The sequence below is a fragment of the Diceros bicornis genome, chromosome 10 (assembly GCF_020826845.1).
Source record: "Diceros bicornis minor isolate mBicDic1 chromosome 10, mDicBic1.mat.cur, whole genome shotgun sequence".
In the NCBI taxonomy this organism is placed as follows: Eukaryota; Metazoa; Chordata; class Mammalia; order Perissodactyla; family Rhinocerotidae; genus Diceros; species Diceros bicornis.
This window is the reverse complement of record NC_080749.1, coordinates 31,362,696-31,382,712: the sequence shown is the minus strand read 5'-3', so window position 1 is coordinate 31,382,712 and position 20,017 is coordinate 31,362,696. Positions and strand designations below refer to the sequence as shown.

At 33.9% G+C, this 20,017-nt stretch overlaps 1 pseudogene; it reads left to right on the top strand.

Moving 5' to 3' along the window:
- The first annotated feature begins 273 nt into the window (after positions 1–273).
- LOC131411061 (protein NipSnap homolog 2-like) overlaps positions 274–20,017 on the top strand; it is a 45,958-nt pseudogene continuing 26,214 nt past the window's right edge.

Genomic DNA, 20,017 nt, shown 5'->3' with positions numbered 1-20,017 from the left:
GCAGAAAGACAAATCAAAATGGTTCTGTAGACTCAAGAAACTTGAGAAAATTAAAATCTATAAGTATCTGAGTTTGTACTCCCTCTGCAGGAAGGAAACTGGGGCTCCCTTCTGCTAATGAACATGTCTTCATGGGGCCTGAGCCCCAGTTTTCCTTAGAGACCTGTCTTCCTTTGGTTACCATCCCCAGGTACTTTCTTCCTTCTTTAGTCCTCCTTCACCTAACTGTGACCCAGGGTGTGGACAGATGAGTGATCTGAGCTGTCCAGGGTGATGGCTGTACACTGCGACTGTCGGGTAGCTGCTCATCAGAGAACTCCATCTGCTGTGTATAGTCCTTTCTCAGAACGGCCAGCTGCTTTCCCAGAAGGTCAGTGCTGGTGTACAAACCTTGATGTAGAGCTCCGTGGGAGATGAATAGACAAGTCAGACTTGGCTACTCTATGTCTTTCCTGCCTATTTTCATCTTGGCCTAGTAGTCTCTCTGGGGCCCTGGGGACAGTATATTATGTTTGCGTGACTCTTGGCATAGTACTTCACTAGCTGAGTTAGTTACTTTACGTCTCAGGTGCTCCTAAAAAAGGGTCTTTGACAGGACGAAATAAGAGAATATGGGTGAACACATCAGACATACATTAAGTATGAAGAAAATGATAGTTTCTCTCTCTTCCCTGCAAAATAAAATCTAAGTCTAGGGAAAGAGAGCTATAATAAATACAAATATTTCTGAATATTTCAAACTGGAAGAGTTCAAGATGGGAGAGGGTACTAAGTCCCCATCATATTGAATATTTCATTTTCCATAATTTTAAAAATTATGAGAAAAAAAGAAAAATAATAAAGATTAAAAATAAAAACAAATCTTTCTGGAGAAGCAGTGTGCTTTTAGTGAGTATTATATGTATTAGGTATGTAATTCATTTTAATATTAACTGAAATTACCTTTCATACATCAGGAAAAACCTTTAATAAAGGAAGCAAAATTAGAAATTTGACGTGGCTTTTTATTAATGAATTCAGAGTGTGAATGAAGTCATTGGAAGGTAAATATTTTTCTGGTTATGATAAAATCTGGTTATGATTTTTCTGGTTATAAGCTTGTGGTTTGGAAGATTAAAGACATTGTTGCTAGAGGAGTTGTTTTTCATCTGCTCAGGTAATTTTCCTAAGTTCTTAGGAAAGGTTCCGGAAAAAGCCAATCCCATAATTAAGGTTGAGGACCCCATGATGCCCAATGATTTTTTAAAAAAAAAATCTAAACAGAGTCATTTTATAATAACTAAATATATTATCTCTTAGTGTCCTTCTTCATAGCAATTGTTGAGTAGTGGGGAAGCAATTAACTTCTTTTTCTATATTAAATAAGGTGTCAAAAGAAGGGAAAAATGGGTTTTTATTTAGATTCTACAACCTGAAAGTTCTGAAATGTCATTTTTCTAGAAGCCGTTATCCTTTATATTACTAAGAGTTCAATATAATATATGTGTATAGTTTATTTCTATCAATAAGCATATCTATCAAACCACTGATGCCTCAAATAGTTTGAGAGACGAATACTGTGGAAATGTTGGTGTGTGCCGGATTGCTTGTTTGTGAGACTTGATTACTCTAGGTCTATCTGGCACATAAGCCACGTGGGGCTATTCCGGGAACGTGATTTCCATTTGTGTTCTTATGTGCAGCTGGTAAGGGCTGGGTGAATGTATATGAGGCGAAATCTGCAGCTGTAATACACTCATCTAGGTAACTGAATGATGGCAGTTGTACACGGATGGCAATGAGTGTTGTCTATGTTGCATGCTACTGAGGAAGATGAGAATGGTCAGAGTGCCAATGGAATAATGATGTAGCAATGACTAATTTTGATTTTCTATGTAAATCGAGAGGAATACGAGAAAAATCTCTGAAAGGTCCCTAAAATTACTGTTATTGCCAGGGTATAGTTGAACTATTAGTATTGAGGTTCCTGAAAAATAATAAACAATTGATAATAAAAATATTGATGATGATGGAGATAATGGCTATTATATATATATATATACACACACACACGTAAATACATATATACACATATAAATACATATATATACACATATGCATATATACACACATACATATATACATAAATATATATATGGTGCTTGCAGTTTATGAGGAACTGTGCTAAGTTCTTTACGTTTAATAAGCATGATGGTTGCATAACCATCCAGGTGCAATTATTATCATGTTGCTTTTTTTTCCTTAAATTAAAACTTTCTCAAGTTCCTTCCCTTCTCCTATAACTGAGATTTTAGGAAGTCTAGAATCATGCTCTTGTCTCATTTATCCTCATTTTACAGATAAGCAGACAGTTTCAGAAAAGTTAACTAACTTGCCAAAGGTTAAATTCTAATATAACAGCGTGAGAGGAATAACTACTGAGTTAGGTTAGCAAAAATTATTCACATAAGAGAAGGCCCTTGGGAACACTAACAGGATTGTTACTCAGCCTTTCTTTCCCATCATTCACTTTTTAAGGAAATATGTGTTCCAGATCCCTTCATGTTCTTTAAGGGTGAAGCAATAGGACTTCATACTTTTAAAAAAATATACTTAGCATCTATTTTATGTCAGGCAATAAACTTGTGCTAAGGCTACAGATGCGAACAAGAGAAACACGGTCCCTGTACTCACAAACGCAGTTGTGAAAAGATAAGCAAACAATAGGCAACTAATCTGTTGGGGACTAGATCTTCAGAGGCAAAATTTCTGCTGTGGGAACTTATAGCAAAGCAAAGCAGCTAATGTACAGTTAGATTATCTTTTATAAGATTATCCTGAGGAAAGTATATGAATTTGGAGTCATAGACATTCTTTGTAAGGTTTAAGACAGATGTGGAAACTCTGACCTGTCTAGGGAAAGAAGGTGTATAAATTTTCTATTGCTTAACAAATTGTCATAAACTTAGTGGCTTAAGACATCAAATATTTATTATCCTACAGTTCAAGGTGTCAGAAATCCAAAATGGGTATGACATTTCTAAAATCAAAGTGTTAGTAGTGCTGCATTCCTTCTGGATGCTCTAGGGGAGATTCCATTCCTTGTCTTTTCCAGCTTCTAGAGGCTTCTCACAATGCTTGGCTTGTGGCCACATCACTTTGAACTCTGCTTCCATTGTTACATCTCCTTCTTTGCTTCTAAATCTTTTGCCTCCCTCTTTCACCTATAAGGACCTCTGGGATTACACTGAGCCCGTGTGGGTAATCCAGGATACCCTTCCTATCTCAAGATCTTTAATTTAATCACACCTGTAAAGTACCTTTTTGCCATGTAAGGTAACTCTTCACAGGTTTGGGGGATTAGGATGTAGACATCTTTAGGGGAGGGAATTATGTTGCCTAACACAGAATGTTAGAGTGAAAATTATAAATATTTGAATTTAATAAGTAATCCAGCTTTTAGCCATTCGAAATAGATAAAATATAGATGGAAAGACATTTTGAGTTGTGAGGAAATTCTTTTCTAACTCATTACTATCATGTTTGCAGCTTGGATCTTTTTCAGTCTAAATGTGAAAGCCAGATTATGATTGGATCTTTAACACTTAGGCCTTGCTTTTATTCTACAGAATGACCTTGAGTCCAGGTATTTGCCCTTCAAATACCTCCAAAGAGCAATTTAAGCTAACTGTAAATCAGAACTACTCTTCTTTTGGTACAAAGAAAATCAAAAATACTGTGCTCACCCAATAATAGGAAACTATTTGCTAAAAGAATGGCAAAAAATAGAGTGTCTACTATATCTCAGGCCTGTGTCAGTCATAAGAGTAAGTAAAGGAGTATATACTCCAAAGTTATTGGTCAAAAAAATAAAGCAAATGAAATCTTACATGGGTTTTCCAAATTTAAAACTGATGTAAAAGGTGGATATTAGATTTTATAATGTACATTATATTGTATATACCTGTATTAGTCAAGGTCAAGGTTCTCCAGAGAAACTGAACCAATGATATATATATACAGAAAGAGAGAGCAAGACTTATTTTAAAGAATTGGCTTATGATGTGATGCAATTGTGGGGGCTGGCATGTCTAAATTCATAGGGCAGGCTGTAAACTCAGGCAGGATTTGTATGTTGCAGTCTTGAGAAGAAATCTCTTCTCTGGGAAACCTCAGTCTTTGCTTTTAAGGCTTTAAACTGATTGGACAAGGCCCACGTACATTATGGAGAGTAATCTGCTTTACTTCAAGTCTACTGATTGTAAATGTTAATCACATCCACAAATACCTTCACTGCAATATCTAGACTAGTGTTTGACCAAACAACTGGGCACCATAGAGCCTAGCCAAGTTGACACATAAATTTGACCATCACAATGCCCAGGGCCAAGAGCAATATTCTTGTTTCTTTAGTTGGGGGCAGAGAGGATTTTCTTCCTTTTTTTTTAGGAGAACTGTCTTGAGAATTATCAATAATTGCCAATGCTAAAGCTTATATTAAAACAGGCTGGCATTTAAATAGAATAAAAGGACTCAAAGGTTTTGATAATTGAAAATTGGGAAAAAATTGATATTTTTATATTTATTATACGTAATTTCTTAGTAATGGTTACTCCCACAACTACTTCATTGCACAGACATTAATCCATGTAGAAGGACATGGACATAAATCACTGTGTTGATTAATTATTTTGGGAGTCTGGAATCACCTTGAATTAATCAGCCAAGTTACTTGAGAATAGGAGGTACAACATTAATTTTATTGTATTATGACAACTACGGAGAAACCAGATGATTTGCAAATGGACCACCTATCATATTGATAAATAGAAACTGCCTAAATGTAGACTAAATGTTGATTTAGAGCAATTTAAAGTTATTGATATTAATAAAAAATAGTTTTGTCATATTAAATATAACTAGACAAAAAATTTGAAAGGAAAAGGAGCTTAAAATAACAAATGAAACAGAGTTTAATAACGATATTTTTATTAACTCCCTTTTGAACTATTATTTTAACTGAAAAAAAAAGGTTTTTAAAAGCGTCAACATACTTGTTTTAAAGATATCAAGTGATGCTTACCTTTGTTTCTGTTCTATCTGCTTCCATCTTGCAGAGGTGCCAGTCCAGAGTCAGGATTTCTATATACAGCTCTTGTCATATACATGTACTTATCCCATGGAAGAGAATGTTGGTGATAAAAACATTTGGTTTCAAGGAAACTGAGGTTGAATTCTGTATTTATGAGAGTGTTCCTGAGAAACAGAACCAACAGGATGTGTGTGTGTAGATATAGAGAGAGAGGGAGAGAGATTTATTTATAGGAATTTGTTCACACAGTTGTGGAAGTCCAAAAATCCACAGGGTAGACCAGCAGGCTGGAGATCCAGGGAAGCATTGCAGTCTGAATCCAAAGGCAGTCCGCTGGCAGAATTCCTTCTTGCTTGGGGGAAGTCAGTCTGTTCTATTAAGGCCTTCAACTAATTGGGCAAGGCCAGTTTGAGTAGAGCAGATTACCCTCCAAATTATGCAGGGTAGTCTGCTCTACTCAAAGTTACTCTTCAAGTTATGGAGGATAATCTGCTCTACTCAAAATTCATTGATTTAAATGTTAATCTGATCCAAAAACCACTTTCACAGAAAGATTCAGTACAATGTTTGACCAAATATCTGGGCACAGTGGCCCAGCCAAATTGACACAAAAAATTAACCATCATAGATTCTTTACTGATTTAAACCGTGAGTTGGAGTAACTTGTGTAATGGTAATACAAGCAAGAAGAGTAAGAGGCTAGGGAATGACTATGAAATTTTTGTAGGTTTGATATTCATAAGTTTTATTTCTCAAGAGCTATTAAGACCTTTTAAGTGCAGATAAAATTCTAATATTAACTGCAACAAGAAGGACTACTATGTAAAGAGAAAACGATGGTGGAGCAGCAAGAGAAGGGCTAAGTGTCAGCTCAAGAGGACACAAAAAGGTGACTCTTTTCTGCGGGTAAAACAGTCCTATTCATTTCCCTCCTCATGGGTGCTCTCTGCCACTCCTCTGCGCCATTGAAAGCCGCTGCTGAACAGCATGCAGAGCTCAGCGCGTGACTTCTCTGGCCCGCACATGGTTTTCCTGCAAGCACGGGGGGAGGTCCAGCGAAGAGAGATTGCCAGCACGACACAGAGGCAGAGCTGAACTCCCTGTAACACCGATTTGTAATCTAGTCAGATTTGTAGATACGCCTTCCTCGCTGCCCGCTATGCCATCAAGCTGGCTACAGTGAGAAATGGAGACGTACGTATTTTTCCACCGCTGACCTGTAATCAAAAGTCGTCACATAAACGCATGTTAATTCTAGCTAGCCAAGACAATAGTCGTTTACTCATCCACCGTTTTCCTTCACAAGCTTTGACATTTTATCTCCAGTCAGTCAGAGAGATGAATATTTGAGTGACTCCAGGTTGTCTGCTTTCTGGTCAGTTACACAAGACCATCACCGGGCTGTTTTACTGTGATTGCTCCAAACCTCTATAGAATGCTCTCACCTCCTGCCAACTCCTAGTCCCCACAACCCAGCCAGACTAAAGCAGAAAGAGAAAACTTTTCAAGTTATTCCTGTTCTTCCAAAATTCAAGGAAGACTTCCGTAGAGAGAAATTCAGCTGTTAATGCTATCAATTTATGTACTATGCATCTTGGGAAATGACATGGAATTAGATTTCATATGAAGACCTACGCCATTGTAGACTTTTACAGGCTTTTTTTTCCCCTCATCTGCAAAGATGATTTAGTTATATTTGAGCAAAGGGATGGATCAAATATATTTTAGAATAATTTCTAGGTATACTCCTTTAATACTCTCTCACAAAGACATTATGTATTTTAACAGGCAGGGAAAAACAAAAAAAGAATACACAGAACAGGCATGCATTCTATACTATAGAAAATTAATTAACCAATTAAATTTCTCAATAAAAGTAGTTATTTTAATTAATGAGTTCTTAATTAATATGGCAAAGCGGTCTTGTTTAACGTGTTTACTTTATTCTTTTGTTCCCTAGGCCGATTGTGTTTTTAATCTCTTTTATCTTGCCAAATTCTATTAATGAGTATATCTAAATACACAAAACATTAGGTTGGAAAAATGTTAACATACACACCAGCTATTTTCAATTATCTAGCCGTAGCTTAGCTTTCTTCCCAACCTGTGTGTGTTAAATTGGCCATTTTATTAACTCAGATTTTTTTTTCAGGGTAAGCATTAAATATTTTTCCTAACAGACTTTTTATAGGATCTTCATTCACACGTTATTTTTTGTGTGTGTCTATTAATGTTGCTAATTTTGAGGTGGATATTACAAGTTGAATCCCCTGGGAAGCAAAGTCTGAAAGATTGGCATGCAGGCCGTTTTTTAGGGAGTGCCCATGAGATCAATACCTGTGGAAGGGAAGAGGAGGGAATGAGATTGGCAGAGTGGGAGCTGCAGTGGAGACTGAGGCTGAGATGGCCCTTCAGAGTTGTCCTCAGTCAGAGCCAAGGGGCTGGGCCTTTATCCTCTCACTTGGACAAGTTGCTGGATGATGGCTGACCCTATGAAGAGTGCATGACTTGGGCAAGACGGTTTTGTCTAGGCAAGGACGATTTCCAGAGAGGGCTAATATAGCTGCGGGGTATCGACCAGCAGTAGATAAGTAAGGCTGGTCTTTGTTCATAAAAATCAAGTATTAAAGGAGAAACTTTAAACCATGTCACAATTTATTTTTATCTGTACTTTTTCTTATTTATTATGCAAATACAATTCTATCTAAATACTTAGCACCTTCCCCAGTGCTTCTCTGAGAGTAGTTAGATACTTTGGGGTACTGTCTTTAGATAATATTAACAGGAAGCTCATTTTAACACACTGTAAATCTAAATCCAAGTTATTTCAGCAAGTGGCAAAAAAAAAAGAAAGAAAAAAGTGATATTTATATAATCTGTAAATAATTCCCATGTAAATTTTACCCAGTTTTACACATATTTCTCTTCTAGATCTTATACATATTTCTCTTCCAATTAATCAAAACAAAATGCTAAAATAACCAAGTTAGTGTCAAAATTTTATGATATAATTCAATAAGATTTATGTTTTAAGCTATAATATTTTAATATCTTTCAATAATAAATTTAAAATGTGGTTTTATATAACAATATAATAGTATATTAAATCTAGTAAGGAATTTTTTATGACAGAAAATTTGTTCAGTAAGTTAAAAAAAAAACTGAAATTTTTACATCAGTTCAGAAAATAACTTGGTTAAGTTAAAATTTAATTGAGTTTAACATTCTGTTATGTTCTCTTTGGCTCATAACATTGAAGTCAATTTGTCACTATGGCCACATTTCATGATTACCCATCAAGACAGTGGTCACCTCCAGGGAGGAGGGAGAGTCTTGTGATTGGGAAGGGCGTGCTGAGTTCTAGGCAGTGTTCTACTTGTCTCTGTTGGTTCTCGAGTGTTCTGTTTATAACTGTTAACTCTGTATACATGTTTGTGGTATGTATAGCGTAGAGGCTACATACGTGACTAGTACTCACCATATCTGGTTCTCTTTCCCTTCCTAGTGGGTGGGAAGTCCTCTCAGCCCACTTACAATTAGGCATGCCAGTGTGACTTTCTGACTAGTGAGCTGTGAGCAGATCTAGGCCCTTAATAACAGGTATGAATTCAATACCTCTCATTTCCTTTATCAAGTGAACTTGGAATCTACCTGTTGAGACAGCAGCATCTCAGAATCAAACTAGCCTGGGTCCCTAAGTCACTGGTTAGAGGGATCTGCCCTAGAGAGTCACTGACACATAATGGACTTTGCACAGATAGGAAATAACCTTTTTATATTAAGCCACTGAGAATTCAGGATTTTCTGGTTACCCAACAGTAGACTTATTTTGTCTAATTAAAAAAATGTATATATATACACACACACACACACACACACACACTTATAATATGTGTACTTGTGTATGTATGTGTGTGTAAAGTGTTTAAAAACTGAATGGGAAGTAAAAAGGGAGAGGAAAAAAGTGTAGGTAGTTCTTGGTAACTCAATTTCCTGGTGAGCATTTGATTATCTCAGCTTATCTTTCTATGTCTAGTAGTTTGATGCTTGCCAACCCATGGGTCAGCTGTATTTAGTCTAATAGTGAATGGCTGGTAAGTGGTAGAAAGATCACATGATTAAATAGTGGCCACTAACTAACAAAGGCCATTTCTTTCAGAGAAAGAATGGACAAGGCAATAACTCTCTCTCTCTCTCTTTTTTTTTTTTTTTTTTGGTGAGGAAGATTAGCCCTGAGCTGACATCTGTTGCCAATCCTCCTCTTTTTGCTGAGGAAGATTGACCCTGAGTTAACATCAGCATTTCTACCATTTACTATTTCTATGGCTGTGGGCAGATGATTGTCCAATGTGTAAAGGGGAAATGTCAGCAGAATCTTATTTACCTATATCTCTTCCAGTTTTAAGATTTATAGTTCTTTGATATTGGCCAGCTATTTAACTAATTAAATGAAATTAATATCATTACTATTTTTCAAGTAATTAAGTCGGTTGGTCAGATATTACTGCACTCTGTGCACTGCACAGTTCATATAGACTACAATGTTAATCACCCCCTTGTATTGTCCATTACCCAACCTGTGCAACTGTATATATCTATATCCGTGGATATCTATACACATTAGGCATCTAAGTATGTCACTTTATTCTTGCCGATGTATCATCACTCAAGGTGTTTCCTTTATTTGGAAAGTCCAATTCTTGCCTCAATCTAAGTCATGAAATTGAACTCCAATTATACATTTTTTCTATTAAGCTTTCTACAACAATTTTCTTCCTTAGAGTGTATACCACAAAATTGAGCACATAATGTTATAAAGTATTAGTGTAACTTTTTCAACTGTATTCTAAAATTGAGCTTTGCTATTAAGCTATCATATTTAAAATTGTGCAATATTACTGCAGGGTTTGAAAAGTAGATGAATGAAAAGAGACGGAAAGCCCACAAATGTATCACACATCTATTGGAATTTAATAATCACAAAAATAGTAATTAAAATAAGAGAGAAAGGAATAAACTAGTCAATACACAGTGTTGTATAATTGATTGTCCATGTTCTTTCTATTTATCTGTTTGTCTACCTACCTACGTACATACATACACATAATAGGATGTCTTCCTCATACCATAAACAAAACAAAGTCTGCATATGTCAGTGTTAAATACCTCATTTTTACTATCTTATACACACATGTGTACCCATAAATAAGACTTCTGATGTTATTATACTGCTGTTCTTTTGAAACTTGATGTTTCCTTTTCACTGATTTTCTTTTCTAGATAGTTCCCTGGTGGTGCATATAGATCTGGTACGTTATTCTAATGGATACATAACATCTCATTGTATAAATATATATAATTTGTTTATTAGTAGATATATATGTAGGTTGTTTTCTAATTTTTCATTGTTATAGATATTGTTGAGATTTTTTCTTTTACATATGCATGAAAGTTTTTCTAGCATATGTACCTAGACTTATTGAGACATGAGATACACATATACCAACTTTCTTAGTCTTGCCAATTGCTCTTAGTTGTGAATATAACAATTTATAATCCCATTCTGTGAGAGATCTCTTTTCCTACTCTTATCAAAAATCTGTGTTTTCAGCCTTTCACATTTTTACTTATGAATGTGAGATTGTACTTCATTGGTATTTTAATTAGCAGTCCCTAAATAGTGGTAAGATTGAACATGTTTCATGTATTTATTACCCCTTTGGTATTTCTTTTCTTTAAATTATCTGTTTATATTATATTCTATTAGTAACCTTTTTCTTATTTATTTGTAGAATTTATTTCTTGAAACTAAAGCTTTGTCAGTTACGTGAATTATAATATCTTTTCTCAATTGGTAGCTTGTTTCAAGTTTTATTTAATGTGTCCTTTGTTGTACAGAAAATTTTAAGCTAAACATAGTCTAATTTATCACAATTTCCACTTTTGATATATATGTATTTTTTAAGTGAACATTTTTTTCCTAGATTAAATTAAAATTTTATAGTTTCTTCTAATATTTTAAAATGTTTGTCTAAATTTTAGGTGTTTAATCCAACTGGAATTAATTTTCAAATTGTTTATGATCTATCGTTTTTTAAAGATTTTATTTATTTATTTTTTTAAAGATTTTATTTACTTATTTTTTTCCCCCAAAGCCCCAGCAGATAGTTGTATGTCATAGCTGCACATCCTTCTAGTTGCTGTATGTGGGACGCGGCCTCAGCATGGCCGGAGAAGCGGTGCGTCGGTGCACGCCCGGGATCCGAACCCGGGCCGCCAGCAGCGGAGCGCGTGCGCTTAACCGCTAAGCCACCGGGCCGGCCCTCTATCGTTTTTTAATTTGAATTGTCAATTTCTGAATATTGAATTTAGTATTCAAACATTGACTATTGCATATATTTTTTTCATGTTGTGAGGATTTAATATTTGCCTGTATTCTGTTCTGTCGTAATAGACTTAGAATCATTAACATTTCTCTTTCACAATGGGCATGACCGTAAGCATGTCAGGAGAGGGCCCTTGAAGGACGTTCCAATGGGAAGAGGACTTCTCTTCCTGGCTCTGGTGTGTTTCCTTCTGCTGCTTTTTGCTCCCTGCTGCATGGCTGCTCAGCGGTGTGGTTGTGGAGGAAATTTGCGGGGACTCAGCTGTGTGCCAGGAGTGCTCAAGCCCTTGGCAACTGCTCCAGCCTGGCCCGTGTCCAGCGACCATCTTTCCAGACCTTCACAGGCAGACACTACATGCTCCAGGCCTTCTCTGGGCCAGGCAATCCAGGGACTTGTCTGACAGGGGAAGGCTTCCAGCACACCTTCTGGACCCCTGCCTGTGGGAGGGGGACCCTCATTCCACGTTTGCCCTTCCTGGGCTCCCCTCCCTCAGCTCTAAGGTAGTCTTCAGAGATCTTGTTACACTTTCGTAGTTACTATTCTATCATAAAAGTATATCAACTTCCTATGGTTAAATTTCTGTGTATTTTCTGGCTCCTGATTAGATCTAGACTAATACACATATCATTCATTTTCCAATTGATTTGTAATGATTGATCTGTCATATATTAATTGTTATATTCATGGGGTAGTTTTTTTGATAACTTGCCTTTTGTGGATTTTTTTAATGTGCCCATTCTTAATCATTCAATTACTACTCATTTTTTTAAACCATTCTGTTACTAAAACTTTTAAACCATTCTGTTACTAAAAAATTCAGGTACGCTCACTATAGTTTATATATACAAACTATATATTATAAATTTTAAAATACTATAGATATATTTTACATAAATATAAAATATTTTATATAAAAATACAAATATTTTATATAAATAAAATATATTTAATATATAATTAACATATTTACATGTTATATACATATATAAATATACTATATACTATAAATATATTCACATATACATATTTTAGATTAGCTGCATAAAAATGCTTAATATTTTATAGAATGTGTTCCTCTCTTCTTATTCTTTAAACTCATCTTGGCTTCTGCTTAACCTTGTTCTTCATCCTAATTTTAGAATCGGCTTCTCAAATTCTTCAAAAGTTTCTGTGGAATATCAATTGGTATTTAATTAATTACAGGTTCATTTAGGGAGAATTACCATTTTACAATACTGAATCTTCCCATTCACGAACATGGTATTTCTCTACATTTATCCAGATATTCTTTTTTTTGTCTTTTAATAAAAAAATAATTATTTTCGCCAAAAATTACTTTGTTTAATATACTCTTAGATAATTTATATATTTTTTATTTTAATGAATAGAATTCCTTTTAATAATACATTTTCTGATGAATAAACAAAGTTTTCATGTGTTTATTTTGTGTCTAGAAAACTTAGAGAAATCTCTCATTAGATGTAAATTTTGTTTGGAGATTCTCTTGAATTTTCTAAGTTCACTTTCATATTATCTGTTAATAATGGCAACTTCCCCTTACTATTTTCATTTTAAAAAATCTTCAATCTTCTTTTTGTTTAAATTGGTTCTTTAATATAGTCAATACAATATGGTAGTAGAGGTGGTAATAAGCACCATTGCTTTGTTCCAGATTTAAAAGAAAGAAATCTAAAATTTCACAATTTATTATGAATTTTTGGTCAAATACCTAGGAAAACTTCCTAGTGTTACTAGTTTGCTATCAGTTTTGAACCAAAATTAGGAGTTGAATTTTACTAAATGCTTTTTATCTATCTATTGCGATAACTATGCGATCATATGATAGCTTCAAGTGGAAAATCACATTAATAGATTTTCTAAAATTAAAACATCCTTTCATTACTGAGTAAACCCTTCTCATCATAAAAGATGTTTCATAACTTGATTTACCAATCATTTAATTAGGATTTTTTTATATGTGCTCATAAATTTACTTAGCCTATAATTTTCCTTTATTATTCTGTCATTGCCCAGTTTTAATACCAAGGTTTTTCTAGTATCATAAAATAAGTTGGGAGTACTTTTACTTTTTCCCCCATAATCTGGAACAATTTGCGTGAAAAATTAATTATTTTTTTAATTGAGAGTGCTTGTCTGTGAGTAGATTTTTGACTCATAATTCCATTTTCTTCATAGTTATTTGTCTTCTCCATCTTTCTATATCAATGTGAGTGAATTTTTATATTTTATATCTTCATGAAAGAATATGCAATTAATCTACATTTTCATACAGTTGTTCATGGTATTTCCATTCTGTCTTTATAAATCTATCTTTACAATCCCTAATAATTTTTGGTTATATCTTTGCTTTATTTCTTAACCATTCATGTTTCTCAATCAATTTTTTATTTGTATTTTTGAAAGACTTCTTTTGGTTTCACTAATACTTTCTACTAATTCTTTACTTTCTTTTCCTCAATTTTCTGCTCGTATCATCACACTCTCTTTTCTACTGTCTTTGGCCTTGCTTTCTTCATTTTTGAGTGTGTGTCGATTTTTTAAACCAATTTTATGTTATAAATATGTCTTTTGAAAACTTTAAATTCTATGTTAGCCATATTCCACAAGTTTTGATGCTTTGTAGTTTAATTATTGTTCAATTCTATATATTTTACTATTTCCATTGAGATGCATTCTTTGGCCAAAGAAATATCACAAACATAGTTTAAATTTTCACATTTTTTCACATTTTTGTTGCATCATAGACTTTTTAATTCTAATTCTATTGCATTTTGGAAGAGGATTTGGTCTTGATCATTGATTTGGGCTTATTTAGACTTGTTTCATAGATAGTACATAGTCAATTTTTATAAATTTTATTTGTGTTTGGAAAAAGTGTACATTCTATAAATGTGGTCTCGTATATATAAATGCACATTTATTAGATCACTTTTTTTTTTTTTTTGGTGAGGAAGATTGGCCCTGAGCTAATGTCTGTTGCCACTCCTCCTCTTTTTGCTGAGGAAGATTGGCCCTGGGCTAACATCTGTGCCCATCTTCCTCTATTTTGTATGTGGGACACCTACCACAGCACGGCTTGATAAGTGGTGTGTAGGCCCATGCCTGGGATCCAAACCTGTGAACCCTGGGCCGCTGAAGTGGAGTGTGTGAACTCAACCACTACACCACCAAGTAGGCCCCCAACATTTTTTATTGTGTCATTTATGTGATTTGGGTGCCTTAGGTCTTTCAAATAATTAAAACACTTTTATTATATATACAATACACTTGGCAGCCAAATATATTTCACGTATATATAGTTACTAGTGAATTTCTGAGAGATATGTATTTAATCTCTATGATAGTGGATTTACTGGGTTTTCCTTCTATTTCTGTAATGTTTTCTTTATATATTTTGAGACTGCCTTGTTAAGTACATACAAATTAAGAGATATTATATCTTCCTAGTAAATTGTTCTTTTTTTCTGAGTGATTTCTTCTAACAAAGTCAATTTCATAGTTTCTAAATGACTACATTGGCTTTCTTTTGGTTAATATTTGCCAGTTGCATCTTGTTCTATCCCTTTATTTTCAATATTTCTGAGTTATATTTAAATGTGTGTGAAAGAGATAGTGTTCACCAAATTATGGATGTCATCTCTATTTTTCCCCACTTCATTTCGGTTGTAACTAGACCTGGCCAATGAGCAATAGTGTCTTCTGGTGAGGTGGTTGTGTTTCATAGATAGAGGATATCCAGCCAATGGATTTCAAGTTCATGGAAGAAATACCTACTCATTTCCTTAAAAAACTGAGATTGTGGAGTTAATGTGTTATCACAGCATAGCCTTGTCTATTCTAATTTTATAGCCAGATTACAGTTGAATTTCTATAGTTGTTTTTAATCTGAGAATCTGTACTACAATCATTGGATCAAATTTAATAAAAATTTGCTGTGATTGCTAGTATATTTGGACATACTTCTATATTATTTTGTTCTTTTTACCGTATTTTTTCCTTGCTTATTTTTTTCCACCTTTCTGCCTTCCATTGGATTGTTAATGATTAATTTATTTTTCCCTTTCCACATTCTACTTGTTTAGAAATTATTTATTCAATTTTCATTATTTTAGTGATTGGTCTTACAATTTTAACATGACCAGTTGTCTTAATAATGTCTAATTTAATCAGTTTATCTCCACTTGCTCTAAAGAATTCAAAGGAACTTAGAAATTTTTGCTCCAGTCAATCACTTTCAAATTGTCTAGAAGTTTTATTCTAATTTTGTCAACTCCCCACTAATTTAGTAATTCTGATTTTTAATTTATAAAATTTATCTGAAAGTCTAACTTGATCTAAAAGACAATTTATTTTGAAGTTTAAATTCATCTAAAATTCTAAACAATGTGTCTAGAAATTTATAAGCGATTTCTTCGCTTATCATTACTTCTTGTATCTTTCTCCTTCCTTCTAGATTTAATTTACTTTTTATTAAAGAGTAATCATTAATTGACCTTTCAATCAGAATCTATGTGTGGTAAATTATCTCACTTTCCCCCTTAAATGCCTTAATTTTGCATTAGCATTTGAAATTGTTTCATTGGAACTCTGGAATTTTAGAATGTTATTCTTTCTCAGTTTTTTGAAGATATTATTCCATTGTCTTCTTACATTTTTGCTGAGAAGTAAGCTGTTATAAAAATTTAATTCTTTTGTAAGTAATGAGTCTTTTTTTCTTTGAAACTTTATCTTCTTTAAAATTTTTATCTATCTTTTTTTTATATCCTGAATTTTCACCGTAATGTATCTATGTTTGGATTTATATTTTTTTATTGGAATCAGGACTCATTTTGCTTATTAAATCCTGAGTCATGTCCTTCATCAATTCTGGAGATTTTTCAGCCATTGTTTCTTTGAAATTTGCCTATCTCCAATTAACTCTATTCTCTTCTATTGAAACTTTTATGCAACATACGTTGGGTTCTTTCTTTTAGCCTCCATAATTCTTCTTTTGTATTGTCTACCTTCATCTTTCTCTTTTGCTTCCCAGATAATATAGTCGTATCTAGCTTCCAGTTAATGTATTCTTTTTGAGTTGAGCTTTATTTGATGTTAAACTGTGTCAACAAGCTGTAAGTATTAATAATCATATTTCTAATTTCTTTAAGTTTACTTGATTTCTCTTTGAAACCCTTGTATTCTTTTTCTTGTGTCTCTTTGCTATAGGATTCTATTCCTTCCTTTGTACTTTAAGTCATTTTTAAAATACTTATTTTGTGAATACTTCAGATTGCTTTGTTTCACAAGTTCTCTCATTTATTGTATCTCCTCTCTGCCTCATGGTGGAAATCTTTTTGAGGAGTTTCTGCTCCTTTTTTCCCTTTTTTACTTATGTGTGTTCTATGAGCCCTAAATCGTGGAAGCAAGTTTTCAGAGTGATTTTTAGTTTACATCTGCCAGTGCCCTCAGAGATTTAAATGATCAAGTATCAATTTTTATGTAAATTTTGTGGGGATTTCTGCACCACTGTAAATTTGAAATTTATACATGCAGGGTACAGTCGAGATTTCAGTTTCTAAGCAGATACTTTAAAAAATATGAAGAATCCTAGTCAGACACAAAAACTTACTTACGACTTTTCTGGGCCCAAGGGTTTAATTTCTCTAATTCCATTTTCATTAAGAGAGAAGATTTCCCAGAGTCCAAGTCTCATTCAGAGACTACAGTTCCAATTGTGTGGCTATTCTGGAACCAAGACCATGGCCCCTGCTCCTGTCTGTGTAATAGTGTCCTGCCCTTTGGATGTTGGGCTCTTTGTAGATCTCCTATTTCCCTCATCTCATATTTTAGAGTTAAATAAACACACATTAAAGTGTTACCTCATGGGATTTGCTTTTCTGACTTCAAGTTATTGACACCTAGACATTTTTCTGTCTTTCTTTCAAGGTCAGCTTTGTTTTTTCTTTTGTTTAATTCTTATATTTTACTTAGCATTTTTAAGTGTTTGGAAAAAGGTGGAAGTCTGTATTTCAATCCACATGTTGTGAGACTTGAATTCAGTCAATTTTTATATGCAGGTTTTATTAATTTAATTTTTTGTTCATTATAGATTTACTACATAGACTATAAATTTTTACTGCCTTTTCCTATTAATAAGGTTCTTGCTACAAATGAAAAAATTTTTTTCAGAAGTATTTGTATTCTTTTAGATTTTCACTGTCATTGTCTGAAGAATATAGGCTTGTTGTTTTATCACTAGCATTTAGCATTGGGTAATATATTGATTTTTTTCTAAATTAGGAAGTAATGTAGGACACAGATTTACTATATATTTGTTTACATATATGTATATATGACAGTGATGATTTGCTCATAGGCTAATGAATTACCTAATGTTTGAATTGTATTAGAAAATCAAAAGAATAGCATTTAAAGAGGTTTGCTTGTCAAGAAAAAGAGGTCAAATGCTAAGAACATTTTTAAAACAGTGTTTAAATGAATTCATTATTGGTTCATAAACTTTATGGTTCATAAACTAATTCTACCTTTTTGAAGTTGATCGAACTCTGGTGCCAAATCTTGCTGTAATAGTTCACAGAGACTAAAGTAGATAGAAATCCAGAACATTAGATTGTTGATTCACAATGAGTAATGTGTCAGGCAGAATGAGTGAATTCTCTTGTTAGCCTGATCATTACATTTTCTCTATGTAGATAAATACATGAAAAGAAAAATTAACAGATAGTCATTTGGCTGGAATCACAACAAGAAGGGATGTTGTTTAACAATTTTTTGAGTTTTAATATTATTAGGGCTTCATAATTTGATATGTCAATTCCTTTAGTAGGAATGTACCTATCTGGTGGACCTATACTTGCACGCTTCTGACACAACCTCTCCACACTGAAAGTGCTTACGTGGTCAAAGCCTATGTTTTCTCAGTGGCTCTTCTGTACCTATGCTTCTATTGCTAAATATCTTGCTTTGGATTGATATCTGCCCTTTTGAATTATGTTCCTATCTTCAGTCAGGTTCTGGCTAAGTTTTGTTAACCTTGAAGGCATTCTCTCTCCTTAATGTGATTGACTCTGAAGTACTGCTGCTGCTACAATGAAGCCTGTCTACCATTATTATTACCATAACTAAGATTTATTGGACTCTTCCTATTACTCGGCCACCATGCTGTATTCTTTTATGTGCATTCTCTCTTTTAAACTTAGGAAACAAACCTATGAAGTAGAATTGTTATTATACCTATTTTGCTGATGCGTAGACTTCTAAGTGACCAACGTATCCAGTGAGAAAGTGACAGGTCCGTAGTTTATACTTAGGCAAGTGTATTAACTCCAGAGTGCTTCTGCCCACTTTAACTTGCACTGTATCTTGGAATTAAGAAAGAGAAATACTTCTCTCACACTTCTTAGTAGCACGAAATCATAATATGTTAGATCAGAACTTTAGTGATCATCCTCATTTTACATGCGAGGAAATAGATCTAGAAGGTTGTTTCATCCAACACCAAAAACCAATTAATTACTAGTCAACCTGGGACTGAACCCATGATCTTCACTGTTAGTCCTGGGATCTTTCCAGTGTTATTTCTCCCTCCTCATTTTCCTTCCACATCTCCCCTTCGTGATATGTGAACCATTCATTTACAGGATTTCCTGGGAGAGATCAGTCATGAAATAATTATGGTTATATATTAATTAAAGGTATTTACATATTTATATGGACATATATAATCATACAAATGTGAAGAAATGACTACTTCTATCATTACTAGGACATGGACTTGGAGTTGTTTGGAGGTGATGATAAATTTTCTTTTCTTTCTTTCTTTTTTTTTTATACTGTATGTCCTTTTTAACTCAGTGAGCAAGTATAGATATTTATGATACAATAAAAATTAGGGGTACAAATTCTGAAGTTCAAATAAAATCTTAAAGAAACAAAATCTGTGTGAAAACTACTCTCTAGTGCTCAGGAGGCTATAATTAGCTAAATAATTAGTTCAGAGACAACATCTCATTGACAGCATTCCTTTTTTCTAATATCCTGAATGGAAAGTTTGTGGCTTTGCAAAGTATGGATACTTTCTAGTTAAAATTCAGAAGCATTATCATTGTCCCGCTGAGCTTCTATGTGGATCAACCATCCCAAGGCTGCATCCTTTTATTTTTAAAATGATTGAAATAACATGGCAAAGGATTCAGTCTTTTTGAAGCCAGCAATATATAGAAATTATATGACAGTAATCCCAGATGTGAGGGTTTTGTTTTTGTTTTTAAATTTTTAGGGAACATTATGCCTGTGCAAGATATCAGCTTGGCAGATTTGAGGCTCAAAGTTACTTTTTCAGGTATGGCATATATGCCGAAGCTAAGACGTCTCCCCAGGCTCATCATGCCCATGTGTACTAACTCTTAATAATAGCTGCCAGTTCCAGCAAGGGAGAAAGCAGTTAAGTGCCCATGCTCGTCCCTCCTTCGTTGAGCCTGACAGGCAAGGTGACATTGTGATGATGCATTATTGATGATGGGGTCACAAGGAATCGAAC